Here is a 5916-nt window from a genome sequence, read left to right as displayed (position 1 = left end):
GAAATGTGAACAGACAAAACTAAAAATAATTTTACAACCCAAATCACCAGATGTTAATGGCTGGTAATTCAACCAGAAATCTGAACGATAGCATCCATTTCATTGTTATACCAAATATCAGTGACAAGGAAATTTTATTTATGGTATTTAAGTGTAGGCCTCTGAACAAATGACTTGGTTCACAGGCAGCACGCCCACTGCTGAACTGCCACGGCCTGACAGCCTGTCTTATCTGCCAAACTGCTCATTAGGTTTGGCAATCTTCACCTGTGCCTACAGCTTACATTTCGGCAGGTAATACACATCAGTCTGCTTTTATCATCTTCTGCAGTGAGCTTCCAACACTCCTTTACCAGTACAGTGCCGCTGCATCTGCAATCCTCCAAACACACCTTGTATACATGTCATTATTTTTCAACTGTCAATTCAGCTTCCAACGTTGAAGGCTAGCTTAGCTTAAATAAAGCAAAAATACAAGACAGAGAATATGCAAAGTCAGTCCTGCATTGTAGGCTGACCAATCATTTACTTTTTTAACATTAAAAAAGAATACATTCACCATACAAATTTAATGTTTAAATACAGATTTATATGCTGAATACAACTTGTACAGTAAGAAGGTAATTTTTTGAAATACTGAGCATACAACATATGTATGCCATGCTCTACTTCACAAGTTAAAAGAAAATACAATCATTTCTATTATCAAAATGTATTGAAATAAAATACAGAAAAGAGTATTTTAATACCAGTTAACATTAAGAGAATATATCTCTAAACCAAAGACCTTGGATCTTCTAGAAAGACAAAATCGACCTGCATATACTTGGGTAAGAAAAAAAAATTAAGAGATCAAGAAAGGAGAGAGGATGTTAGCATAGAATCATCTCCAAAAATGGCTTTCCGATGCATTTGACCAGTTTTCAAGTCCATTTGTTTTTCCTCCTTTAGCATCAACAGCCTATATTACCAAGGAAATGCAAAATAATTCAATTTGTACATTAACCAGATAATCTAGAAATGGCAATATAGTCAATGAAAATACAAAGTAATAGAAAAACGTCAAGGAATTGTTTAAGATGTTTAAGATTATATAGCGTAGGGAAAAAAATGATCTGATAAACACTGGAAGAGTTAAACTTAGGCATGGTTCCCTAACACCACATTTCAAATGAATTTATAGAGAGAATAAAGGAATAATCCTTTAAAAAATATCTAATTTTAGAAAAAAAAAATTGCTCAAAAGGGAAGTTAGTGTTTTGTAGATCTTTTGGAAAGCTGATTAATTTCTAAGCTAAAAACACATGATCCTTAAGAGAAAGGGCCGAGTCCAGGCCCAAGGCAGGAAAAGGGAAACATGAGCCTGGATCCTCTTGTTCTGTCAGAAAGGAAGAAATGCTCAAGACTAACAGAGACAGTTGACAGGACACAGGAGACAGGCTGAAGGCTCCCGCGGCTGAATCTGGGACAGCACAGGCATCAGAAAGAACAATGACAGTGATGGAAAATAACCCATGGAATAAAACGCAAGTGCATTAGTCAGCAGTGAGACCAAAATAAAGAGGAAAAATGAAAGCTCTTTGTCAAAAATGCCAGGTAACAAATGTATGAGGAATGATAGAGGAAGAACATCCATTTTAAGTCACCAGTGCCATAACTGATAGAGAAGATTATCAGGAGGCTAAAATCACTGGATAAAAGAAAACCATAAGAAGCTATTTAACATAGCATGATATAATAAAGTATGAAACCATAAATTAGATAAAATGAAAAATCATACCATAAGAGATGGATAAGTTAGAATACAGTGATTATAGGCCAGGCATAGTGGCTCACACCTGTAATCGCAGGACTTTGGGAGGCCAAGGTGGAAGGATTCCTTGAGCCCAGGAGTTCAAGACTAGCCTGGGCAACATAGTGAGAACTCGTTCCTAGAACAAAATAAAAAAAAATTAGCCAGGAGTGGTGGTGCACTCCTGTAGTCCCAGCTACTTGTGAGGCTGAAGTGGGAGGATCACTTGGGCCTGGGAGTTCAAGGCTGCAGTGAGCCAAGATCACGCTACTGCATTCCAGCCTGGGAGACCAAGTAAGACCTTATCTCAAAACAAAAACAAAAAAAAAAACACAATAACAAAAAAACACCAGTAACAATAAAATGACAACTACATAAAGACTGTATAGGAAACAAAATGTTCATAATATAGAAATAAAATTATGTATTTTAACTGTAACTATATTAGACGAGAGTATTCTTGTAGACAAGGATGACTGACTAGAAGGATACGCAAAATGAAAACAGCTAATAATACTCTTATGTCAGGCACTGAGGTAGGTAGTTTATGCACATTGTAACAAATTACATACTAGATTATCTCAAAACTTTTAGATAAATTTTACTGGGCGTCATAAATCAATACAACAAAATCAATGTTTTGCAAACATCCACTGTGTATAAAGGGATACACATTTCTAAGCCAGGCTGAAAAATAATTCATATAAGCCATACATCAGTGGAAACCGACCCATGGGAGATAAGACAACATAATCTAAATAAAACTTTCAGAGACAAGGCATGTGGCTTCTGGACAGCCACAAACTCCCTAACTCTGCTCTAGTGTTTTGGCCACCAAATGAAAGCCAAGTGGCCTCTGATTTCTTAATAAACAAAAAAGCAACCTATGGAAGATGGCGTGGTATTTGAGGAATATTTGGGGTCTGTTGAAAAACGCATCCTGTATTTTGTTGCAAGAAAAGATCTCCTCGTAATGTCAGATAAGTAAAGAGCTCTCAGAGACATATGCACACACAAAGAAAAACAAAGCAACATAGAGCGAATCCCACCAAAATGTGTTATGATCGCAGAATTATGGGTGATATGATCTTCTGTAATATATCTTTTCATTATAAATAGAAATAAAGCAGACTTCCCCTTGATTATCTATAGCCTCTGACCCAAGTGGCTTGGAATCAGAAAACAGCGTCACCCGACGTGAAGCCATCTTGGCATCAATGGTGGAGTGGGTGGAGATGAGACTCTGGACCAGCTCATGGGTGGGCCCACCTCGTCCTGTCAAGACCACCAAGAAAGGGCAGGTGAGGAAAGCACAAAGATCCTGGAGAGACACTGGTTTCACTCAGTTCTCAAAATTATCTTAGACACATTTCCTGAAAACCTTTCTTAAGCCTCAAAAACCAGAGAAGAAAATCCTTACAACAAAGCTTGAAATGGATCTCCATCTCCATTAAACTTTTCCAAAGTTCAGGGAGAATATAACCTGATAACCTAAACACCTAGCTAGAAAAATCTCAGTTCCAATCCTACAACAATGCTAGCTTTTCTAACATTTTAAAATAACCCTGATTTTAACCCAATAAAATTCCATTTCAGAACTAAGAAATAAATATTGGAAATCCACTTCAAAATAAAGAATGAGGAGACCATTGTGAATGAGAAAAAGAAAAAGACCAACGAGAGCTGGAAAGCACACTGGTTTTGTAGAAATGGAGATAAGCCATGCAGGTGCCACACTGGCAGCAGGGCCCATGCTGGGGTCACGGATCAAGGAGGTATGGAGGACAGGATGCTTCTGCTTGGTACAATGAAAAAAAAGGTGTTCTTTTTATTCTACATATTTACAATATGCATTTGGGCCTTTATTATAAGAGAAAAATCTTCAATAAATAAAAATTGAGTATATTACATTTTTAGTTAAAAAATACATTCAGAAAGAATAATGAGAGTTCAGAGCAATGACTCCCATCTCACCGATGCCTGAAAACCGTGGCTGCCACCAAGGTCAACATAGACAGCATCTTTGTCATACAGCACACCCCCAACTCCAGAAAGAGGCGCATAAACCAGCTGCTCCTTCTTATTTAAACAGCACTTCTTTCATTGTTCAGGAAGAGCACAAGGGTCTGGGAGGAAACTGATGGCACTCATGGCAAAATCTCCTATCCCTGGAAGACAGGACCCAAAAAGCCAGCTTCAGCTGACAAGAAGTCAGTGAGTATCTACTGGTGACTTGGGGGTTAAAAACGATCCACAGTCCAAGGGTTTCAACCATGACCCTAAAGAAGGGAATCATGCCACACTGCAACAGTGGCCCCCTAGCTACAAGACAAGAGGTCAGAGAAGAGGGGATTCGGTAACGCCTTTGCAGGCCTACACATAGCTGGGTTACTTTTAAAACCTCCAGCAAGGCCATCTTCCCTTGTTTGGTCATTTTTCACTTTTCCTGAGAAATGAAGTCATCCCAAGAATCCTATATGTAATTCTAGTATGTTCTACAACAAGAGAATACCCGCCATGTGAATTTGGTTTTTACTTTTCAAGTGTGCTCCTCTTAAATAACCATAAAGTGACACCTGCTGGTCACATTTCATGTTTGTTCAGATATCCTCTGGGTTGTCAAATCTTCCATCCTAGAAAAATAAACTCAATCATACAGCAGAAATCAATGCCAAAAGTTCCCATACCTCCTTTCATGTGTCAATGACTCATCACACTCTTGTCCACTAAGCACGTCATTCAGAAAACTAGAAAATGCAGAAATAAGGAAGCACCGTTCACCATCCAGCTGAGGAAAAGGGGCAGGCACACAACTGTGTCTCTAGGCTGAAAGTGACATTCATTCCTTAAGACACCAGACAGGGAGATGATGTCCACCTGGGGTCAACAAAGAGTGAAGAACATATTCAGAAAATCCCTTTCTGGAAGAGGGTGAGCCTGTGCTCTGGGATTTTTACTGTGGCTTGGATTCTGGTAGGCAGAAAAAGGGTATTCCAGGCTGAGAAAACCACAGCACAAAGAAGAGCACAAAGGAAGGAAACCCAAGGCACACATGAAGGACTCAAGCACCTGGGCACGAAGTCAGCATCACTGAAAACTAAGACTGAATGTAGGATGGGGCCACATCCTGTAGACTTAAATGCTTCCAAGTCTTCCCATTTTCCTAAACATCTCATAATTCATTTACTCCCAAAGGCACAGCATCTTTGAGCAATGACATAAGTAGACATTTTCCATCAACTACACTTCTATCCCCACTATTCAAACAGGCACAAAAAATAAATCCTATCACTGTTCTTTTTCTAGCCTTTTTAGCTTTGAAATATATGGTCCAGGAAGAAAAAGTTTACAATCACTTTTTAACTGTCTGCCAGGATATAAGGGTGAGAAGTTTGCCATGTGAGAGGCCTAAACTTCATAACTGTAATAAAACGGCCCAGATTGTGGATTTCTTGGTTTTGATATTCTCCATGCAGCATTCCAGAAAGGCAGAACAGCTTGGCACCCTAAACATTAAAGGAAAATTAAAAATTAAGTTTCAATTAAGTTCTCATCAATACTGCAACAAAATAAAAGCTCTAAACAAGAAGCAATCCTAAGAAGGGAGACTTCCAGCAAAGCCGCTGTCCTGAGGCTTCCAGAGCCTTGCTGGCTTCTTTCAGGACTTATTAGAACCCCACAGAGGCAGACTGCTCTGCAGCCAAGCAGGGGCATCCATCTAAGTATGGTGAGAGGGAGGTGAGGCCTCTGAGCACAGAAACTGTTCTGTGGCCGATGGACCAGAGCAGTAGGGAAAGGAAGGGGCAGTGCCTGGTCCTGTAACTGGGAGAAACTTCTGATGTACTCTATTAAGTCCCAATCCCAAAACAGCCAGACATTGCCTGGTGCAGCAGGTACAGAGACAAATGAGATACACCAGTTAGGCCCAGAATAAGCGCTCTCTTGAGGGAAACCTTCCAGAGACTGGGAACGCATACACAAAGGGAATTCAGGAGGCAAATCCTAGAGAGACTTTTAGTAACGTCTCTTCAGTCTTTTTGTTTGTTTGAGACGGAGTCTCACTCTGTCACCCAGGAGTGCAGTGGTGTAATCTCAGCTCACCGCACCCTCTGCCTCCCAGCTTC

This window comes from Colobus angolensis, unplaced genomic scaffold (genome assembly GCF_000951035.1).
Source record: "Colobus angolensis palliatus isolate OR3802 unplaced genomic scaffold, Cang.pa_1.0 Scaffold661, whole genome shotgun sequence".
Taxonomy (NCBI): domain Eukaryota; kingdom Metazoa; phylum Chordata; class Mammalia; order Primates; family Cercopithecidae; genus Colobus; species Colobus angolensis.
This window is presented reverse-complemented; position numbering follows the sequence as displayed.